Below are 22,959 nucleotides of genomic sequence, written 5' to 3' on the forward strand. Positions count from 1 at the left end.
CAGCAGAAGTCAGAACTCTATCATCAGGTGTGCTGGCCTCTAAAGCGACTCCTTGATTCAAGGTTGGAGCTATCGCCATGCAAACAGAGTGTGGAGGAGAAGACCCTACGTGAACATCCATGGAAGTACGGGAGGGAGAACCCACTCGGACACCCTCGGGGGCTGGGTCACAGCTTGCGCTACCCATCCGAGCCGGATCATCTCCAGCAGCACCCTCGGGAGCTGGGTAAGCGCCAGCACCATCCTTGAGGGCCGAGTTCTCTGCAACAGCCACCTCTAAGGCTGAAGGTCCCTCAGTCACTTCCATGGGAGCAGGACAATCCAAACCAGCTTCCTGACCCTCAAGACTGCGCTCTAAAGTCGACGAGGCGCGGGACGCTGCTCGGGATGACCCCAACCCGGCATCAGGCACATCAGCACAAACATCCATCGCGCCACCATCTGCCAGTTCTGATAACAGATCCTCTGGAACCATGTCTTCAAGAGTTTGATCAAAGTTCGCCAGAGATAATTCTTGTAGACCAATGAGGGCAGACAAAGCAGGAGAAGGAACACCACTACTTTCCCCACTGGCTATGTAGCGCCGACTGTTCTTCCGAATCAGAGGGATTTCATCCTCTCCTTCCTCCTCATCTTCATCAGCAACACGGATAGTACACCCATTGGGGTCAACAACGGTCAGATCATACCCATTGGGGTCAGCATCAGCAAAGGCAGGCATTGACACCTCATCAGTAGCAGGAACAGAAGGACCAGCAGCCTGATCCAAGCTAGACACTCGACGAAGACGTCTCTTCTTCTTTTTCTGCCCCTCAGCAGGAGGAGCGGGCGGATTGGCTCAGCAAGGGCGCTTCGGGCGAACACTGTCAGGCCTCTGAATATCCGAGGCTTTGCTAGCTTCTGGGAGAGGCGCTGCCACCGGTATTTCAGTAGGGGCCGCATCAGAAGAATCCTCAGCCAACATATCCAGCATGGCACTTATCTCTGCATCACTGGGATCCAAAGGCACCTCAAAGTGAACCTGTCGTTCATCATCAGGAATTTCTTCAAGCGAAGCAACCAAAGCACTAACTTCCTCGGCAGAGGGTCGCACTCTAAGGCCCAAACCGCCATCACCAGCAGGGGGATTCGACACAAAATGGTAAAGGCCTTGGAAGGAGGCAAGTTCCAGGTCGAGTACGCAACAGGGGCGCCAACATTTGATACCTTGCCTCTGAGTATCATTTCGAGCCGGCTCACCAAGTCCACAGCAGGGATTCTTCTGTTGGTTACCCGGGTTGAATTAGCTAGGCCTCGATACAGACAGGCCGGGTATGCCCTGTCCTTCAGTGGCTGAATATTCTTGAAGACAAAGTCAGCAACCACAGCCTCCACAGTCATACCCCTCTCTTTCAACAATCCAACTTCAACTAGCAGAGCCCCTGCCTCAGCCACCTCCTGGTCTGTGGGGGATTCGGTCCAGCTCGGAGTGCGAACATCCGGCTGTCTCCCTGACCGTGGGGGGAGAGAATTTCCGTGATTCTCAACGATAAACCACTCCAAGCGCCATCCTTTGATACTGTCCTTGAGTGGGATGTCAAGGTAGTCAGTCTTCCTCCCACGACGCATCTCCAAGCTCGCGCCCCCTACCAGTTGGTGCTGCCCTCCGGCCATTCTAGGCCGACAATGGTAAAAGTACTTCCACAAACCAAAGTGCGACAGGACGTCGAGGAAAGCTTCGCATAAATGAACGAAAATAGAAATTTGCAGAATGGAATTGGGATTCAGGTGGGTCAAATTCAGGCGATAGAAATCAAGGAGACCGCGGAAAAGGGGGGAAGTAGGAAGAGCAAGACCGCGGAGAAGAAAAGGAACATAAACAACGGATTCGTGGGTGTCCTCTGTTGGAAAAGTGACCCCGTGGCAAATCCGCCAAGAACAGAGCTCCTTTGGAGGAAGAACCCTGATGGATACGAGATGAAGGAGGTCGGATTCGGATACAATAGACATATGGTTACCTGCGAAGGGCAACTGACTGTTGGGATCGATGGGGGGAATAACTGCGACGGATGAACTCGATGCTTTCCGCTTGGGCGCCATCTCAATCTTACTGGCGAGCGGAGCGGAAGCAGTATCGCACGAGAGCAAAGAAGGCTTGGATGCAGAAAAGCAAGAACTAGGGCATGGAAAGCAGAGGCGTGCGATGGCGCAGTGCATAAGGGGTTTTCCCCGGGCCGGACGCCGCTCCCAAAAAGCACCTAGTCAGCACCTAGCTGTTATTTCTAAAAACGCTGGCATGTCATGTCACCACCCAGCCGTTATTTCTAAAACGCGGGCGTGCCACGTCATCACTCGGCCGTTATCTCCAAAATGGCCGACGCGGCCCATCTTAAACTCAGCGGTTATTTCTAAAAATACAGACATTACCAAACTTCACTCAGCTATCGTCTTTGAAGCGGCCAACACGGTTAATTATCACTCGGTTGTTACCTCTAAAACACCGATGTCACATCCATCACTCGACTGTTACCTCTAAAAACACCGACGTCGCCATCCATCACTCGGCCGCTATCACTAAAGCGGTGAGGTGGCTCCAAAGGATTCGGCTGTTACTTCTAAAACGCCGGCATCATCAGTAACCGTTCGGTCGTTATCTCTAAAACACCGACACGGCCCGTCATAACTCGGTCGTCATTCTTAAAGCAACGACGTGATTCTGGATGACTCGGTCGCAACCACCAAAGCACCGTCATTACAAATAAGGCAATCAGAAACGTGATTCGATGATCACAAATACTCCTTGTGCATTGATAAGATTGGCGAACAGCGAGAAAGCAACATAACGCACACAGAAGTGGAGCGAAATCACTTTTCATCATAAAGGGAAGCAAGACCAAAATTACAAATCAACTCATTATGAGTTGATGACCTCCCTACTACTACATTACACTTCACTACTCTATACTACTAATTACTACTACATTATTTCATTATACTACTTCTAATCTATACTAACATTTAAAAAACCAGTGGCATCTAGCCACTGGCCTTGTTGCTGCCCTTGCTGCTGCCCTTGCTGCTGCCGCCACTGCCACCCTCGTCGCCGCCGTCACCGCCCCTGCCGCTGTCGTCGCCGCCGTCACCGTCGCCTTCGTCGTCGTCGCTGTCTCCACCATCGCCGCTGCCCTCTTCGGACGAGTCCGAGGAGTCCTCCTCGTCCGAGGAATACTCCGACTCATCCGAGCCCTCAAGCCCGGAGCGCTCGACGGCCCGAATGTAAGTCCAGACCTCCGCGGCAATCCCCTGAGAGTCGTCTGAATCATCAGACGACGCTGGGGGAGAGGCGGGAGCCGGAGAGCCCTCGGACTTGGAGGAGAACTCCTCCTCTGAGTACTCCGAATCGCCAAAGTCCTCTGAGGGAGGAGTCGGCTCGCGCTTGCGTTTGTCGCCAGAACGGTGTGAAGAACCGCTACCTTTCTTGCTCTTGCCCATGGTGGAGAGGAAGGAAGAAGAAGAGAGCAAACAACAGCGAGCAGTAAGAGATGTGAAAATGCCGGGGAAGCAAGAACACTATTTATAGAAAAAGAAGAAGGAGAAGGCAACCGTTCACCTCCTACCACGGTCACTGAACAGTCGCAAAAATTCAATATGCAATTCAAACCGTCTGAAGACACGTCAGGCGGCTGACGCCGCTTCACGTAACACGACACCCATTGGGACTCCAGTCAACTGTGCGGGCGATATGATTACACCTGCGGTCACATCAAGCAGTGTTCTAAATGCTGAGCGTACCAAGCCGTCCCTCGCCTACACCCATTGGGGGGGACGCCCAGGAATTATCAGTAAATTTTCCAAAGCAGTCACATCCGTACAGTATATGCAATGAATACTTCAAGACAAAAGGGAGATATCAGCAAATATCAGAGGAAAGCCAAATATAGCCAATAAGGTACAAGTCTAATCGACAGAAGCATTGAAGCAAGAAGTGATAACGAAGACTAGCCAAGGGTCATCTGTCAAATGTCCAATCAGTCACAGATCAAATAAATTGCACTACCTAGCAAGATATGGGCAGATCACGAACTCGGCCTCAAAGACAAAATATACGCCGACCTCTAAAGCATAATATCAATAACATAATGCTGACCTCCAAGGCATTCGGCAAGAAGGGAGGATGATTCCCGGAAAACGGCATGAAATGAAGACCTTCGAGTGGATTATTTTCAAAAACCCACTCGAAGCTCGGGGGCTACACCCATTGGGTGCACCTTCGGTGCACCCAATGAATCGTCATCTCAGATCAAGACAATGCTGACCTCTAAAGCATAGGGCAAGATCAAAACAAGGCTGACCTCCGAAAAAGTACAAGTGGAAAATAAAAGTGGTTTCTGATAATACTCGAAGTGAAGACCTTCGAGTCGATTGTCTGCAAAAATCCACTCGAAGCTTGGGGGCTACACCCCAATGAAGTTCGAAGTCCTATAGTACGAAATGCTGACCTCCAAAGCGTGAGTTTGAGACAGAACACCAATTTTCGAGTGATAAAAGCAGAAGGAGACAGTAAGAAATTGTTTTTACCAGATTACTCAGAAAGCATTTCCTATTACAAACAAAGACCGCAAGCTGGACCTAGGATCTTTGGGTCGATTATTTCAAAATCAACCCAAAGATCGAGGGCTTGTGGGGGACAGATATCCTCCGGGTCCACTAGAAGGATAAAAGACCTCACAAAAGGCCCGAGGGCCCAATAAATCGTAAGGTCATTCCTTCGTGGGCCTGGAGAGGAACGACCAGTGAAGCAGATTAATACAAGGACGAATCGGCGCGAACCCAGACGGCCCAATGAATTCAAACGGGGATCACAACAATGACCCGACCTTCCCGCGCGGGGGCTCCATGCATCGGAACCGAGCGAGGATGAGTCGGCTGAATTATAGGAAGATAGACTCGGTTGGTTCACTATCATTTGGGCGCACGTTGTTATCATATATGCATGTAATGCCCCACGGTCGAGTATATAAGGCCTAGGGGGCACCCCTTCAGAAGGATCGATCTCATTACTCAGCCATCCATTTCAACTCTCTACGTTTCCCGCACTAGAGAGCTCCCTTGTAACCCTCCACATAAAGCATTCTCGCCAGGACGTAGGGTGTTACGCATCTCAAAGCGGCCCGAACCTGTACACCACTGTCCACTGTTTCTCGTGCACCCAGCACGAACCATCGAGCTACAGTCGGCAACACCGTCCTACTCCTAAAAAACACCTTGAGGGGCAACCCCGAGTGTGCGGTCGGACCCAAAACACCGACAGTTCTGGGAACTGCTTCTGGGAACAGTGCGTTCAGGTTCACAAAACAGTGCGTTCAGGATCTGGGAACAGTTTCTGGGAAATGTTTTCTGATTTTAGTTGGCCAAAGCAACACAGTTCCCAGCACGCCAGAGTTTTGATCCCAGCACACAGCAAGCGTTTTGTTCAGTTCTAGAAACGCAGCAAGCAGTTGTGCTCAGTTCCCAGAAACGCAGAGTTCAGTTCCCAGAAAACATTTCCCAGAAACGCACTGTGCATCTTATTCTTGCTGAATTGTAGCATAAAAATAAAATGATACAGACTAGTGCTTCAGCCGGCACATGGACTAGTGCTGCATCTTCAGCCGGCACACGGACTAGTGCTTCATCTTCATGGCCACCATTGTCTATTACAGCTGTTTCTGCATCTTGAGTCGCCTCCGCATCACCAACTGCTTCTACATCTTCATTAGGAGCACTAGGTTGTGATGTTGAAGTCCGCAACTCTTTCGGGATCCAATTTTTTGTGGTATTCTTCCTAGGCTTCCTCTTCCTACAACACAACAAAAATATGTAAGTACTAAAGACAAACATAGGTCAATAAAATAAAAAATCAAGTTATAACCTTTTCTTTGTTCCATTTAAAGGGCACTTATAACTGGATTTTCGATGACCTAGTTGACCACAGTTTGGGCAAGTGTACTGTCTTTTTATCTTTGATGTTCCTTGAGCATTTTCTATGACCTTTCGTTTTTTCCCACTGCCACCCTCTAGACAGCTCTTCATTCTGTTTTTCCTTTGTTGCCCAACCCCTCTTTTAGCCATTGGTGCACATACTTCATTTGCAAAATCCACCTTCGGCCAAAAAGAACGGTCACCAATTGGTGGAATCCTTCCCATGTAAGCTTTTCTAAACTTCTCAACAGAATAATAATCATCGACAAAGTTCTCCATACCAACATTCCTTACATCCTGGGCAATAATCACTGCCAATCCATGTTGACAAGGTTTCCCTGTGTACTGCCACTCTTCACAAGAACATTGTCTCGACTCTGCCTTCACCACATGTTTTGTCAAACAATTTGTACTATCTCTCACTTCTGCCAAGTAATTGTCACTTTTGACAATTGTCAAATGGCCCAACCCTCTAGTCTGAGCTTTCAATGTAGCCATAACAGATGGCAAGATCAGACCATGCAGTCTTTCACCAATCTTTCTCCTCCTATGAAACAACTCCATGGTCATCTCCCTAATCTTATCAGCTAAGTCACAAATTGGTAGGTCCTTATGATCCTTCACCCAGTTGTTAAAGACCTCAGCCATGTTGTTTGTTATGTAATCACATTTAACAGATGGGTCGAAACCACTCCTGTACCAAAAGGAATTTGTGATGTTGATCCAAATATTCAGCTATCTTAGGAACACTTCTTACTTTGCTGACATGATGCTCAAACACTTCACTCCTATATGCCCTGGCAGCTGGATACATGTGTTCAGAACCTGAGTAGCTTTTGACATAATTGCCCATGAGATGTCGGAAGCACTCTCTCTTCTCAGCATGAGGGAAACAATGCGTCACTGCATGCATTAAGCCTTTTTGAGCGTCTGAACAAATAGCGAGTACTCCAAGTTCTCCAACAGCCTTCTTCAATTGTGACATGAACCAAATCCAATTATCTACTGTCTCTGATTGGAAAAACCCAAATGCTAAAGGATACATCCAATTATGCCCATCAACACCGGTTGCTGAAGCAAGCTGGCCATTCCATCTACCATTAAGTGCGGTCGAGTCAACACTTAAGTACGGTCTACAACCATCCCTAAATCCTGAGATGCACGGACCTAGGGCACAAAAGAAACGGCTGAAATAGTACTTCCCATCCTCTAAAACCACATCAATCTCTACAATGCTATCAGGCTCCATAGCAAGTACTGCCTCCTGCCAAGAGAATAGTTGCTTGAAACTCTCCTCCCAACTGCCAAACAACTCTTTTAATGCCTTCTCCTTCCCCTTCCAAACTGTGTCGTAACCAATAGTCACATTGTGAACTCCTTGAAGTGTGTCTTGCAATTCCTTGGCACCCATCTGGGTTTCTTCATGAGTAGTGGTAAAGCGTGAAAAGCTACCCATCCACAACTTGGTGTAGTCGTCTTCCGCCTACCACTAGATGTGCAAGTATGTGAATCATGCAAAACAGCAACCTGCAAAAATAGTCGAATCACAACTTTGTACACAAACAAACCCTAAAGTCACAACATAGCTATGAATTAACATACCACAATGGTTGGTAATCCTTTCTTTTCTTCTCGTGCATAAATCCTCCAATGACAATCACCACCTTTACAATATCCGACGTATCTGGTAGTCGAAGTTACCTCGATTCCAAGCTCGAACTCATGCTTTATGACATACTGCCTCATAGCAATTCGAAATTCCTTCATGTTGGGGAACAAACTATCAGGTTGCATTGACGGATTCATTTTATCATACATAACCCTCTTCTCATTTGGTACGAAGTCCTCACAAGGTTGGTCATCACTATTGTCTCCAAATTTAATAGGCTCCGATTGATCCAAATTACTTGTACCTCCTAAACTAGCTTCATCTCTTTTATTTTCCTTTGCCTTGTCCTCTTCATTCAGTCCTAGTTAAGAATACATCTCCATCTCACTTGGAACATCATGTCTCCCTTCCTCATCCCAAAAATCAGATAGTACAAAAGATTCCCAATCATTGACCTGCATGACTAAGTGAACTCACATACAATCCTAACCACACTATAGTGTACAAAAATGAAGCAAAACTAACCTTATTAGCAGTACTACCACCTAATGGAACTAGTGGTAAGGAACTTGAACTAGGCGGTGAAGACATTACGACACCTGCCAATAATTCAACCAAACATTTACAGCATCAATGGTTCAATGTACACGATTCATACCACGATCGACCAATAATAAGTACCTTAGGGCAAAGAAATCACAATGTCTGCGTCATTAAACAGCTCCAAATCATCCATGCTGGACCCACTGCACAATTACAACGAGCTAGATCTGGTTGGGGTAGGGTACGACCGAGGGAGACAAGTTCAATGAATGAAAGAACAACAATCACAAACTCACGGGCGGTGCTGTTGAATCAGGTCCCAGACAGCGGCGACCGGCGTCCGTGCGGATCTCGCGTCGATGGGGAGAGTGGGGGGGAGGGAATCTCTGCTGCGAGAGAGACAACTCTCTGGTACGGAGTTGCTGCGAGCAGTGAGGTCACTGGTGCGAGATAGGAGAGACCCGTGTCGTGCGAGAGAGAAGGAAGATGTCTGCTAGGAGAAGGAGCAATGTTTTCAGATCGGCGATCAGCTTCTGATCGCCAGAGGACCGATCAGAACGATTAAAGCGATTAATCGGACGATCAGTCCGATTAATCGGCTTCTGATCGGTTGATCAGAGCTCCTGGTCGTCCAGGGCTGGGAAAACCGACCAGAGGTCCAGGCATCAGAAATTCAGCATTCAGCATTCAGATTCAGCAGTTCAGCACTTCAGCTAAACACTAGAAATAATGGGTATAGGCTTAAAGGCAAAGACCCTAGAAATAAAATAGTCTGCTACTGTTATGCTACTAAACTGACAAGGCTCATTGGCTCAATGTAGCCTGCTCTCTTACCATGCCACAGCCACACATTATATATGTTATATAAAGAACCAAAATGAAAAAGTAGCACGAAAGAAATGGGACAGCTTCACAGTTCACAGAAGAGTTGAGCCTCACTCACGTGCGCAGACTCTACTACTCTAGTCTACTCTAAACTAAGTAACTAACTGTCGGCGTTTCGAGACAGGGGGGTCCCTAAGCCGACGAGTGAGTGTGCTGCGTGCCCCAGCCCAGATGGGTCGAGCGCGTGGGCGAGCGCGGAGGGGGGAGAGGCGAGGCGGCCGGAGCCGAGCATGAGAGAGGTGGAAGTCCCGCGGCCTTCGTGTTCGTCCCGCGCCCAGGTCAGGTGCGCTTGCAGTAGGGGGGTTACAAGCGTCCACGCGGGTGAGGGAAGCGAGCGGCCCCAAGAGAGCGCCTGTCCCGTCCTCGGTCCCGCGCGGCCAACCTTCTCTGAGAAGGCCCTGGTCCTTCCTTTTATAGTCGTAAGGAGAGGACCCAGGTGTACAATGGGGATGTAGCAGAGTGCTACGTGTCTAGCGGAGGGAGAGCTAGTGCCCTAGGTACATGCCGATGTGGCAGCCGGAGAGATCTGGGCATCCTGCTGGCGTGATGTCGTGGCTATCGGTGGTGCGGCGGAGCCTGATGGAGGGACAGCTGTTGGAGCGGTCGAGTCCCTGCTGACGTTGTCCTGCTGCCGTAAGAGAGCTGGGGGCCGCCGTCGTCATAGAGCTCGTGGAACACCATCATTGCCCCTCTGGCGGAGCTGGCCGGACGAGACGCCGGTCTTGTTCTCCGTGACCCGAGTCGATTCGGGGTAGGGTGATGATGACGTTTCCTGTTGACGTGGCGGTCTGTGCTCTAGGCAGGGCGACGTGGGGTTTCCTCCGAAGCCGAGGTTGAGTCTTGCCTTCAGTTGCCGTGGCCGAGCCCGAGCCAGGGGGTCGGGCGAGGCGGAAGTCGTCCGGCCGAGGCCAGGGCGGAGTCCGAGCCCTGGGGTCGGGCGAGGCGGAGTTTCGTCGTCTTCCGGGTCTTAGCCTGAGTCCGAGCCCTGGGGTCGGGCGGAGCGGAGTTCGCCGTCTTCCGGGTCTTAGCCCGAGTCCGAGCCCTGGGGTCGGGCGGAGCGGAGTTCGCCGTCTTCCGGGTCTTAGCCCGAGTCCGAGCCCTGGGGTCGGGCGGAGCGGAGTTCGCCGTCTTCCGGGTCTTAGCCCGAGTCCGAGCCCTGGGGTCGGGCGGAGCGGAGTTCGCCGTCTTCCGGGTCTTAGCCCGAGTCCGAGCCCTGGGGTCGGGCGGAGCGGAGTTCGCCGTGGCGCCTTTGGCAAGGCCTAATTGCCTGTCAGACTCACTCTGTCGAGTGGCACTGCAGTCGGAGTGGCGCAGGCGGCGCTGTCCTTCTGTCAGACTGGCCAGTGGAGCGGTGGAGTGACGGCGGTCACCTCAGCTCTGCCGGGGGCGCGTGTCAGGATAGAGGTGTCAGGCCACCTTTGCGTTAAATGCCCCTGCAATTTGGTCAGTCGGTGTGGTGATTTAGTCAAGGTTGCTTCTGAGCGAAGCCAAGGCCTTGGGCAAGCCGGTGATGTGTCCGCCATGAAAAGGGGGCCTCGGGCGAGACGGAAGTCTCTCGAGGTCGGCTGCCTTCGGCCGAGGCTAGGCTCGGGTGAAGCGTGATCGAGTCACTCGTGTGGACTGATCCCTGACTTAATCGTGCCCATCAGGCCTTTGCAGCTTTATGCTGATGGGGGTTACCAGCTGAGAATTAGGCGTCTTGAGGGTACCCCTAATTATGGTCCCCGACAGTAGCCCCCGAGCCTCGAAGGGAGTGTTAGCACTCGCTTGGAGGCTTTCGTCGCACTTTTTTGCAAGGGGACCAGCCTTTCTCGGTTGCATTTCGTTCCGGTGGGTGTGCGCGAGCGCACCCGCCGGGTGTAGCCCCCGAGGCCTCGGAGGAGTGGTTACACTCCTTCGAGGTCTTAATACTTCGCTTAACGCTTCGGCTGGTCTGGTCGTTCCCTCATGCGAACTGGCCGTAGCCCGGGTGCACGGTCGGGGTCCAAGCTCTCGGGCTGGTATGTTGACGCTGTCAACGATTTGGCCGGAGCCGGTTTTTGCGAGAGCAGCCCCCGAGCCTCTGCACAGGGCGAGAGGACGATCAGGGACAGACTCGGCTTTTTACATACGCCCCTACGTCGCCTTTCCGCAAGGAGGAGGGGGGGAGTGCGCCATGTTACCCTCGATGGGCACCGAACATGGTGTCTCCGGTGAGCTGCAAGCGGGTAATCCGAGTGGACGTCCGTGCCCCGTTCGTTGGGGGTCGGCTAGGGGCCCAGAGGCACGCCCAAAAGTACCTGCGGGTGACTTGCCGGACCCGGTCCCCTGGCGACGGGGTCCGAGGGCTCGATGCCTCCCTCCGATGGGATTCCGTTACAAGATCGTTCCCACTGGTCTCGGATATGTCCTAGGGTACCTCGGGAGCGCAGCCCGAGCCTCGGTTATGTATCGAACGTACCCCTGGTCATCCCTCGCTCGGTGTCTGAGGCGACTGTGAACCCTTCGGGGGCCAGCCTTCGAACCCCTGATCAGTAATGGGCGCGGAGCCCGAGTAGCCTGAGGCGGCCATGGAGCCCTTCGGGGGGCTGGCCTTCGAACCCCTGACCAGTAGTGGGTGTCGGGCCCACGCGATCTGAGGCGGCTGTTGAACCCTCGGGGGGCCAGCCTTCGAACCCCTGATCAGTAATGGGGGGCGCGGAGCCCGGTTCCTTCGCGGAGAAGGATCCCTCTCGGGGTATCCCCCTTCCCCGGTCCCTGTTGCAAGAGATAGAGAAAGAGGAAAACGGAAAAGGATACGAAATCAGACGACGTGGCGTACCTTTTCTGACGCGGTTATTAAGGCGAAGGTGAAGCGTCGCGCGCTCCTCCCGCCAGAAGCGCCGCGTGTCCCGTCGCGGAGTTAATGCGACGGGGCGAGTGGTTGGCGGGGCGGCCGTTGCGCGCGGGTGATCCGTTCGAGGAACGGGTCACGGGTGCACCGTCTTCACGCCGTGAGAGGAGGCTCTCTTGCTGTCTCAGGATGGGACGTGAGCCTGGCTGACGACGTGACCGCTGCGCCCGCCCGCCTGCCACCGCTATTACTGCCGGCCCACTTTCGGTCGCTTTGACCGACGCGCCAGTCTGGCGCTGTTGGGTCGCCTCGAGTCGTGGCATAGGCTTCGCAACCGAAGAGGCGCGACGGTGGCACAAGTGGCGGTGCGGTTGCTTGCATGCAGCAACTGGCGTGCCAGTTGCTCGACGCGTGGGCCTGGGCCCCAGGCTGGCGTGTCAGAAGTTGGAGAAGCGCGTCCATCTGGCGCGGTTGCATGCCGCCTGCATGGCTGCTCGCCCCTTCTGCCCGTTGGTCTGGGCGGAAATGGGGGGTCGCCTGTAACCGCTGGACGGTCGTGCGCACCATGCGCGGCGGTTTGGCTTCTTCTGCCCTGAGCCGGCTTGCATGACATGCGGGACCCAGCCCCCGAGTCGTAGGGGAGGGCCTTGGAGCGTGTTGGAGAAGACTCGGCCCGCGGCGCCTGGGGGCGCACGTAGGGGGAGTTGCCTTTAAAAGGAGGGAGGCTCCTTTCGTAAGGCGACCATGTCTTCTTCCTCCCTTAAGCGCCGGGTCTTCCCGTCTTCCAAGCCCCCGGATGGGGGATATCCGCCGCCTTTCCGCCTCCTCGTTGGAGGAACGCAACTCCATGGGAGTTGGTACCTCTCAGCCATCGTTCGGCTTCAAGGATTTTCATCGCGCAGCCTGGCTGCTCCCTTCCGCCGGTGGCCACCCAAGACAGTGACCTCCAGCTCCTGGATGGGGAGAGACAGACCAGGCTGTGGTCCCGCCCTCAGCGTCGGGTGCGTTCGTCATCCTCGCTGGGGCGGGGGCCGAGGCGAGCCGGGGCTCTACCTCACGTGCGGGTCGGCGAACCACCTCCTCTTCCAGCTTCTGGTGGTGGCAATCGTCCTCCCGCGCTGCGACGGAGTCGTCCTCCAGTCATGCCGGGGAAGGCGAACTGTTGCTGTCCAGCTAGGATGCAACATTCCGTCTTCCCCCTCGCATTCGGGGCGAGGACGGCAGCGAAGATCTACCGGAGCGCTTGGGGGCGGCCCGCTCTTTGGCTTTGATGGCTTGTTCGCATCCCTTGAGTGGGACCGCGAACAAAAAGCCTTCCGGTGACTGCGTTCACCTGGGGCCATGGCTGCCGCTGCAGAGGTCGTTGCCCCGCAGGCCCGAGGTCGCTTGTATCCTCGGGGACGGAACCGGAGTCTCGTTTGCAATGGCACTTCGAATGCCAGTGAGTTCGTTCATTGTGGCTGTCGAGGCCTGAACGTGTATGTAAGTTTGGCACGGAGCCGTGTTTTTTCCTCATTTCCGAGCACTAAGTCTCGCCTGTTTTATTATCTAAACCGCTTTACCAAGCATGAGTTGCCCCGTGTCAAGGTGACGGGTGAGGTATCCGTATCCCGGAGGCGTAGGAATCCCTCGGCCCGTTTGGCCTTGTTACGTGAGGCTCTTCTAGCTTAGTTGAAGGGACCCCTCGGCCGCCCTTTGGTGGATCGAGGCTGGGGGTAGCGATATCAGTATGAACAGAGGCGGAGTTGGCTCGAGAATGGGGAACCTGGTTGGCCGGAGCCTAGCCGTGTCGCCCGTCAGCGGTGCCGACGCCCAAGTCGGTCAGTCGAGGCCTCGGATCGGGCTAGCGCCCTTGGAAGCCGGTTGCCCGAGGCCCCAGGGGTAACCGGTTGAGCCGCCTGCTCGGGCCGGATTCCCGGAGGTGCCCCTGGACCTCGGCGCCGCCCGAGGCTGGGTCGGGCTTTGTTGTAGACGTCGTCGATGCCGAGGGTGCTACGGTTCCCCTCGGCGTGAAGACCCGAGCCTGCAGGATCAGATCATCTTGTAGCGTGCGCTTTCTGCGGCCGCCGAGGCCAGAAGAACACGCCCTCGCCGCGCTTGCGAAGCTGCGTCCTTTTTTCCTCTTGTTCCGAGCATCTGGACTCTGTCGGTAATAGGGATGTTTGTGTGAGCGAGAGTTGCTTTTCGCGGAAGGGACGAGTGAGGTATCCGTATCCCAGAGGCGTGGGAATCCCTCGGCTCGGTCAGCCTTGCCGCTTACGCGTACTTTCACCCGTCCATGAGGCCCTGTCCCCGATTTAGTCGAGAAAGCTTGAAGGACTGCTTCGGCAGGAGAGCTTCCGAACGTGATGACTCGTTCGGTCCACGGAGTCGCTTTATCCGAGCGCAAGTTACTTATCGCAGAAGGGGACGAGTGAGGTATCCGTATCCCGGAGGCGTAGGAGTCCCTCGGCTCGGTCAGCCTTGGCTGCTTACGTGTACCTCGTCGTTTCCAGGATCCGCTTTCCAAAGTAGTCAAGAAGCACGGAAGAAATCCTGCTAAAAAGAGGTCCTTTTCGAGGAAAAAATTCGACGCAGAGGGGGTCTCCCCCCTTTTAGCCCCCGAGGGAGGGTCGGGCTTTGCCGAGGCTAGGCCGACCCTTCCTTGACAACTAAACTTTGCGTAGGTGCGAGGTATGTGAACAACTTGAAAACATCTTAAGGGTAGAAGCGACGTAGCTGTTTGATGTTCCAAGCGTTGCCGTAGATCTCGCCTTGATTGTTGGCCAGCTTGTATGTTCTGGGCTTCAGAACTTTGGCGATGACGAACGGCCCTTCCCAGGGGGGCGTGAGCTTGTGCCTCCCTCGGGCGTCTTGTCGCAGCCGAAGCACCAGGTCGCCCACCTGGAGTTCTCGGGACCGGACCCCTCGGGCGTGGTAACGTCGCAGGGACTGTTGGTACCGCGCCGAGTGTAGTAAGGCCCTGTCCCGAGCTTCCTCCAACTGGTCCAGCGATTCCTCTCGGCTGGCTTGGTTGCTTCGCTCGGTGTAGGCCCTCGCCCTTGGGGAGCCGTATTCCAGGTCAGTGGGCAGGATAGCTTCAGCCCCGTAGACCAGGAAAAACGGCGTGAAGCCCGTGGCACGACTCGGCGTCGTCCTTAGGCTCCAGACCACCGAGGGGAGTTCCTTCATCCATCGCCTGCCGAACTGGTTGAGGTCGTTGTAGATCCGAGGCTTGAGCCCTTGTAGAATCATGCCGTTGGCACGCTCTACTTGCCCATTCGACATGGGATGAGCCACGGCGGCCCAGTCCACCCGGATATGGTGATCCTCGCAAAAATCCAAGAATTTTTTGCCGGTGAACTGGGTGCCATTGTCGGTGATGATGGAGTTCGGGACCCCGAAGCGATGGATGATGTTGGTGAAGAATGCCACCGCCTGCTCGGACCTGATGCTGTTCAGAGGTCGGACCTCGATCCACTTGGAGAATTTGTCGATGGCGACCAGCAGGTGCGTGTAGCCCCCGGGCGCCTTTTGCAAGGGACCGACGAGGTCCAGACCCCATACAGCGAAGGGCCAGGTGATGGGTATTGTCTGCAGAGCCTGAGCGGGCAGGTGTGTCCGCTTCGCATAGAATTGGCACCCTTCGCAGGTGCGGACAATTCTAGTGGCGTCAGCCACCGCCGTTGGCCAGTAGAAGCCTTGCCGGAAAGCATTTCCAACAGGGGCTCGGGGTGCTGCGTGGTGGCCGCAAGCCCCCGAGTGTACTTCTTGCAGCAGTTCCCGACCTTCGGCGATGGAGATGCATCGCTGGAGGATGCCCGAGGGGCTGCGATGGTAGAGCTCCTCTTCGTCGCCCAGCAAGACGAATGACTTGGCGCGTCGCGCTACCCGCCGAGCCTCGACTTGGTCGAGGGGTAGCTCTCCTCGACGGAGATATTGCAGGTACGGGGCCTGCCAATCCTGGTCTGGCGTGGCCCCGCTCTGCCCTTCCTCGACGTTCAATGCCCCGCCCTCGGGGGCCGAGAGTACCTCGGGCTGGGCCGAGGGTGCCTCGGGCTGAACCGAGGGTACCTCGGGCTGAGCCGAGGGTACCTCGGGCTGAGCCGAGGATACCTCGGGCTCGGGCGCGTCGTCGAGCTTGACGGAGGGTTGATGCAGATCCCGGGAGAAGACGTCCGGGGGGACTGTCGTTCGCCCCGAGGCTATCTTCGCCAGCTCGTCTGCGGTTTCGTTGTAGCGCCGAGCGATATGGTTGAGCTCGAGCCCGAAGAACTTGTCTTCCAGGCGCCGAACCTCGTCGCAGTAGGCCTCCATCTTCGGGTCGCGGCAGTGGGAGTTCTTCATGACTTGGTCGATGACGAGCTGCGAATCACCGCGGGCGTCGAGGCGTCTGACCCCTAGTTCGATGGCGATCCGCAATCCGTTGACCAGAGCTTCGTACTCGGCCACATTGTTGGACGCCGGGAAGTGGAGGCGCAGCACGTAGCGCAAGTGCTTTCCGAGGGGCGAGATGAAGAGCAGGCCCGCACCGGCCCCCGTCTTCATCAGCGACCCGTCGAAAAACATGGTCCAGAGCTCCGGTTGGATCGGAGTCGTTGGTAGTTGGGTGTCGACCCATTCAGCCACGAAATCCGCCAACACTTGAGACTTGATGGCCTTCCGAGGGGCGAACGAGATCGTTTCGCCCATGATCTCCACTGCCCACTTTGCGATCCTGCCCGAGGCCTCTCGGCACTGGATGATCTCCCCCAGGGGGAAGGATGACACCACAGTCACCGGATGGGACTCGAAGTAGTGTCGTAGCTTCCGCCTCGTCAGGATCACAGCATACAGCAGCTTTTGAACTTGTGGGTAGCGGATCTTAGTCTCGGACAGCACTTCGCTGATGAAGTAAACCGGCCTCTGAACGGGCAATGTATGCCTTCCTCCTGCCTTTCGACCACAATCGCGGCGCTAACCACCTGAGTGGTCGCGGCGACGTAGACCAAGAGGGTTTCTCCGTCCGCCGGCGGCACCAAGACTGGCGCCTTTGTAAGGAGCGCCTTTAGGTTGCCGAGGGCTTCCTCGGCCTCAGGGGTCCAAACGAAACACTCGGCTTTCCTTAAAAGGCGGTACAGGGGCAGACCTCTTTCGCCGAGGCGTGAGATGAAGCGGCTCAGGGCCGCGAGGCATCCCATGACCCTATGTACCCCTTTTAAGTCCTTGATGGGCCCCATGCTGGTGATGGCCGCGATCTTCTCCGGGTTGGCCTCGATGCCTCGCTCAGAGACGATGAACCCTAGGAGCATGCCTCGGGGCACCCCGAAGACACACTTCTCAGGATTAAGCTTGACTCCTTTCGCCTTGAGACACCGGAATGTCACTTCAAGGTCGGAGAGGAGGTTGGGAGCCTTCCGTGTCTTGACTACGATGTCATCGACGTAGGGCTCGACTGTGCGACCGATGTGTTCGCCGAACACATGGTTCATGCACCGCTGGTATGTCGCGCCTGCATTCCTCAGGCCGAACGGCATGGTGACGTAGCAGTACATGCCGAACGGCGTGATGAAAGAAGTCGCGAGCTGGTCGGACTCTTTCATCCGGATCTGGTGATACCCCGAGTAGGCATCGAGGAAGGACAGGGTTTCGCACCCAGCAGTGGAATCCACGATTTGGTCGATGCGAGGCAGAGGGTAGGGAACCTTCGGACATGCTTTGTTGAGACCAGTGTAGTCTACACACATCCGCCATTTCCCCCCTTTCTTCCTCACAAGCACAGGGTTGGCAAGCCATTCGGGATGGAATACCTCTTTGATGAACCCTGCCGCCATTAGCTTGTGGATCTCTTCGCCAATCGCTCTGCGCTTCTCCTCGTCGAATCGGCGCAGAGGGTGTCTGACGGGTCGGGCTCCGGCCCGAATATCCAGCGAGTGCTCGGCGACATCCCTCGGTATGCCGGGCATGTCTGAGGGACTCCACGCAAAGACGTCGGCGTTTGCGCGGAGAAAGTCGACGAGCACTGCTTCCTATTTGGGGTCGAGCCCGGAACCGATCCGGATCTGCTTGGTGGTGTCGCCGCTGGGGTCGAGGGGGACGGCCTTGACCGTCTCCGCTGGCTCGAAGTTGCCGGCATGGCGCTTCACGTCTGGGACCTCCTTGGAGAGGTTCTCCAGGTCGGCGATGAGGGCCTCGGACTCGGCGAGGGCCTCGGCGTACTCCACGCACTCCACGTCGCATTCGAACGCGTGTTTGTACGTGGGGCCGACGGTGATGACCCCGTTGGGGCCCGGCATCTTGAGCTTCAGGTAGGTGTAGTTGGGGACGGCCATGAACTTCGCGTAGCATGGCCTCCCTAACACGGCGTGGTAGGTTCCTCGGAACCCGACCACTTCGAACGTCAGGGTCTCCCTTCGGAAGTTGGAGGGTGTCCCGAAGCAGATTGGGAGGTCGAGTCGCCCGAGGGGCTGGACGCGCTTCCCAGGGATGATCCCGTGGAAGGGCGCAGCGCCTGCTCGGACGGTGGACGGATCGACGCGCAGGAGCTTGAGGGCCTCGGCGTAGATGATGTTGAGGCAGCTGCCCCCGTCCATCAGGACCTTGGTGAGCCTGACATCGCCGACAACGGGGTCGACGACGAGCGGGTATTTCCCCGGGCTCGGCACATGGTCGGGGTGGTCGGCTCGGTCGAAAGTGATGGGCTTGTCGGACCAGTCTAGGTAGACTGGCGCCGCCACCTTCACCGAGCAGACCTCCCGGCGCTCTTGCTTGCGGTGCCGAGCCGAGGCATTCGCCGCATGCCCTCTGTAGATCATGAAGCAGTCGCGGACCTCGGGGAATTCTCCTGCTTGGTGATCTTCGTTCTTGTCGTCGTCGCGGGCCCTGCCACCCTCGGCGGGTGGCCCGGCCCTGTGGAAATGACGCCGAAGCATAACACACTCCTCGAGGGTGTGCTTGACGGGCCCCTGATGGTAGGGGCACGGCTCCTTGAGCATCTTGTCGAAGAGGTTTGCACCTCCGGGGGGCTTCCGAGGGTTCTTATACTCGGCGGCGGCGACAAGGTCCGCGTCTGCGGCGTCGCGTTTCGATTGCGACTTCTTCTTGCCTTTCTTCTTGGCGCCGCGCGGAGCAGACGTCTCGGGAGCTTCTTCCGACGGGCGGCCCTGGGGCTGCTTGTCCTTTCGGAAGATAGCCTCGACCGCCTCCTGGCCGGAGGCGAACTTGGTGGCGATGTCCATCAGCTCGCTCGCCCTGGTGGGGGTTTTGCGACCCAGCTTGCTCACCAGGTCGCGGCAAGTGGTGCCGGCGAGGAACGCGCCGATGACATCCGAGTCGGTGATGTTGGGCAGCTCGGTGCGCTGCTTCGAGAATCGCCGGATGTAGTCCCGGAGCGACTCCCCCGGCTGTTGCCGGCAGCTTCGAAGGTCCCAGGAATTCCCGGGGCGCACGTATGTGCCCTGGAAATTGCCAGCGAAGGCTTGGACCAAGTCGTCCCAGTTGGAAATCTGCCCCGGAGGCAGGTGCTCCAACCAGGCACGAGCAGTGTCGGAGAGGAACAGGGGGAGGTTGCGGATGATGAGGTTGTCGTCGTCCGTTCCACCCAGTTGGCAGGCAAGGCGGTAGTCCGCGAGCCACAGCTCCGGTCTCGTTTCCCCCGAGTACTTTACGATAGTAGTTGGGGGTCGGAACCGGGTCGGGAATGGCGCCCGTCGGATGGCCCGACTGAAAGCCTGCGGACCGGGTGGTTCGGGCGAAGGACTCCGATCCTCCCCGCTGTCGTAACGTCCCCCACGCCTGGGGTGATAGCCTCGGCGCACCCTTTCGTCGAGGTGAGCCCGACGGTCGCGTCGATGGTGCTCGTTGCCGAGGTGGCCCGGGGCCGCAGGCGCGGTGTTGCGCGTGCGCCCGGTGTAGACCGAGGCTTCCCGCATGAATCGGGAAGTCGCGGCATGAGGTTCCGAGGGATATCCTTGCCTTCGGGATGCAGTGCTCTCGGCCCGCCGGGCCGCGGCGCCTTCCAGGAGATTCTTGAGTTCTCCCTGGATCCGCCGACCCTCGGTGGTTGACGGCTCCGGCATCGCGCGGATGAGCATTGCTGCGGTTGCCAGGTTCTGACCGACCCCGCTGGATGCGGGCGGCGGCCTGATCCTGACGTCGTTGGCGACGCGGTGCTGGAGACCTTGGGGCAGATGACGTATTTCTCCGGCCAGGGGTTGGCCCACCCATGCCTGTCCGACGTCCCGACGGATCGGCTCAAGCGCTCTCGTTCCCTCGTTGAGCCTGACCTGCGCCTCGCGGACTTGCTCGAGTTGTGGGTCGTAACCCCCCGCCGGAGCGGGGACCACAGCTAGCTCCCGTGGGATGTCGGCGCGAGGCACCGGCCTAGGGAGATCACCATCCTCCGGCATGCCAAGATGGTTGCCTTCGGTGGGATTCCCTAGCTCGATGTGGAAACATTCGCGGCTTGGGCCGCAGCTCTCGTCGCCAAGGCTGCGGCTTGCATCGGAACAGTCGGACAGACAGTAGTCACATGCGGCCATGAAGTCCCGCACGGCACTGGGGTTGCCAAGTCCGGAGAAATCCCAACCGATGCTGGGATCGTCATCTTCCTCGGACCCAGAGGGCCCGTAGGTCGAGACGTCCGTCAGTCGGTCCCAAGGCGATCGCATACAGAACCTCAGTGGGGTTGCACTCGCCTCAATGAGAGCGCCCGCCAAATCGAGGTCGTTTGGCGGGTGGAGGCCGAGTCGAAATGACGCAAGATGGGAGTTAGTCGTTACCTTTTGGTCGACGAGGAGCGACGTAGTCACATCGGGGACTGGTTGCGCCGTCATCTCTGGTTCGAGGGCGACGTCCTGCAGGCTTTCCGCGAGCGCGCCGGCGTCGTCTTCTTGCTCGGGGTCATCGTGCCGCGGGGGGACGGCGCTTGCCTCCGTCTTGAACGCGAGGTCGATGTCCGGCGTGCCTTCCGTCGGGGCGTCGGGGGCGTCGATTCGCTCGACGGCCGGCGAAGCGTGGCCTCCCGTCTGGCCTTGACGGCCCCGCTTCCTCCTCCGTTGGCGGGGGAGAGAACGGAGCGAGCCCGAATATAGCTCTTCCACCATGCGGGGAAGACGTCGTCGATTCCGCCGCCGGCGGGCGGGTTGTCGGCCGCCATTGTCGTGGTCGCACGGCGGTGGAAGAAGTATCATGTCGTAGCTGCCGTCGAAGGACATGAACTCGAGAGCCCCGAAACGAAGCACCGTCCCGGGCCGGAGAGGTTGTTGGAGACTGCCCATCTGGAGCTTGACGGGGAGCTATTCGTCAGCACGCAGCAGGCCCCTACCTGGCGCGCCAACTGTCGGCGTTTCGAGACAGGGGGGTCCCTAAGCCGACGAGTGAGTGTGCTGCGTGCCCCAGCCCAGATGGGTCGAGCGCGTGGGCGAGCGCGGAGGGGGGAGAGGCGAGGCGGCCGGAGCCGAGCGTGAGAGAGGTGGAAGTCCCGCGGCCTTCGTGTTCGTCCCGCGCCTAGGTCAGGTGCGCTTGCAGTAGGGGGGTTACAAGCGTCCACGCGGGTGAGGGAAGCGAGCGGCCCCAAGAGAGCGCCTGTCCCGTCCTCGGTCCCGCGCGGCCAACCTTCTCTGAGAAGGCCCTGGTCCTTCCTTTTATAGTCGTAAGGAGAGGACCCAGGTGTACAATGGGGATGTAGCAGAGTGCTACGTGTCTAGCGGAGGGAGAGCTAGTGCCCTAGGTACATGCCGATGTGGCAGCCGGAGAGATCTGGGCATCCTGCTGGCGTGATGTCGTGGCTATCGGTGGTGCGGCGGAGCCTGATGGAGGGACAGCTGTTGGAGCGGTCGAGTCCCTGCTGACGTTGTCCTGCTGCCGTAAGAGAGCTGGGGGCCGCCGTCGTCATAGAGCTCGTGGAACACCATCATTGCCCCTCTGGCGGAGCTGGCCGGACGAGACGCCGGTCTTGTTCTCCGTGACCCGAGTCGATTCGGGGTAGGGTGATGATGACGTTTCCTGTTGACGTGGCAGTCTGTGCTCTAGGCAGGGCGACGTGGGGTTTCCTCCGAAGCCGAGGTTGAGTCTTGCCTTCAGTTGCCGTGGCCGAGCCCGAGCCAGGGGGTCGGGCGAGGCGGAAGTCGTCCGGCCGAGGCCAGGGCGGAGTCCGAGCCCTGGGGTCGGGCGAGGCGGAGTTTCGTCGTCTTCCGGGTCTTAGCCTGAGTCCGAGCCCTGGGGTCGGGCGGAGCGGAGTTCGCCGTCTTCCGGGTCTTAGCCCGAGTCCGAGCCCTGGGGTCGGGCGGAGCGGAGTTCGCCGTCTTCCGGGTCTTAGCCCGAGTCCGAGCCCTGGGGTCGGGCGGAGCGGAGTTCGCCGTCTTCCGGGTCTTAGCCCGAGTCCGAGCCCTGGGGTCGGGCGGAGCGGAGTTCGCCGTCTTCCGGGTCTTAGCCCGAGTCCGAGCCCTAGGGTCGGGCGGAGCGGAGTTCGCCGTGGCGCCTTTGGCAAGGCCTAATTGCCTGTCAGACTCACTCTGTCGAGTGGCACTGCAGTCGGAGTGGCGCAGGCGGCGCTGTCCTTCTGTCAGACTGGCCAGTGGAGCGGTGGAGTGACGGCGGTCACCTCGGCTCTGCCGGGGGCACGTGTCAGGATAGAGGTGTCAGGCCACCTTTGCGTTAAATGCCCCTGCAATTTGGTCAGTCGGTGTGGTGATTTAGTCAAGGTTGCTTCTGAGCGAAGCCAAGGCCTTGGGCAAGCCGGTGATGTGTCCGCCATGAAAAGGGGGCCTCGGGCGAGACGGAAGTCTCTCGAGGTCGGCTGCCTTCGGCCGAGGCTAGGCTCGGGTGAAGCGTGATCGAGTCACTCGTGTGGACTGATCCCTGACTTAATCGTGCCCATCAGGCCTTTGCAGCTTTATGCTGATGGGGGTTACCAGCTGAGAATTAGGCGTCTTGAGGGTACCCCTAATTATGGTCCCCGACACTAACTAAGTCTAAAGTCTAAAGTCTCTAAAGTCTAAACTCTAAACTAAACTAACTAGCAAATCAGCAGTCAAATTTAGTGTTGTACAAGTGTACATGAGTACATGACTGCTGTGGAGTGTGGACTGGGATCTGGGAAGTGGGAAGTGGGAACATGGGGACTGGCCGATTGGGACTAGGAGTGCGGAGAAGAAGACAGTGTACCTCACCTGGAGAACTGCTGCAGTGCTGCTGCTTGCTGCTATGCGTC

This window comes from Zea mays, chromosome 10 (assembly GCF_902167145.1).
Source record: "Zea mays cultivar B73 chromosome 10, Zm-B73-REFERENCE-NAM-5.0, whole genome shotgun sequence".
Taxonomy (NCBI): Eukaryota; Viridiplantae; Streptophyta; class Magnoliopsida; order Poales; family Poaceae; genus Zea; species Zea mays.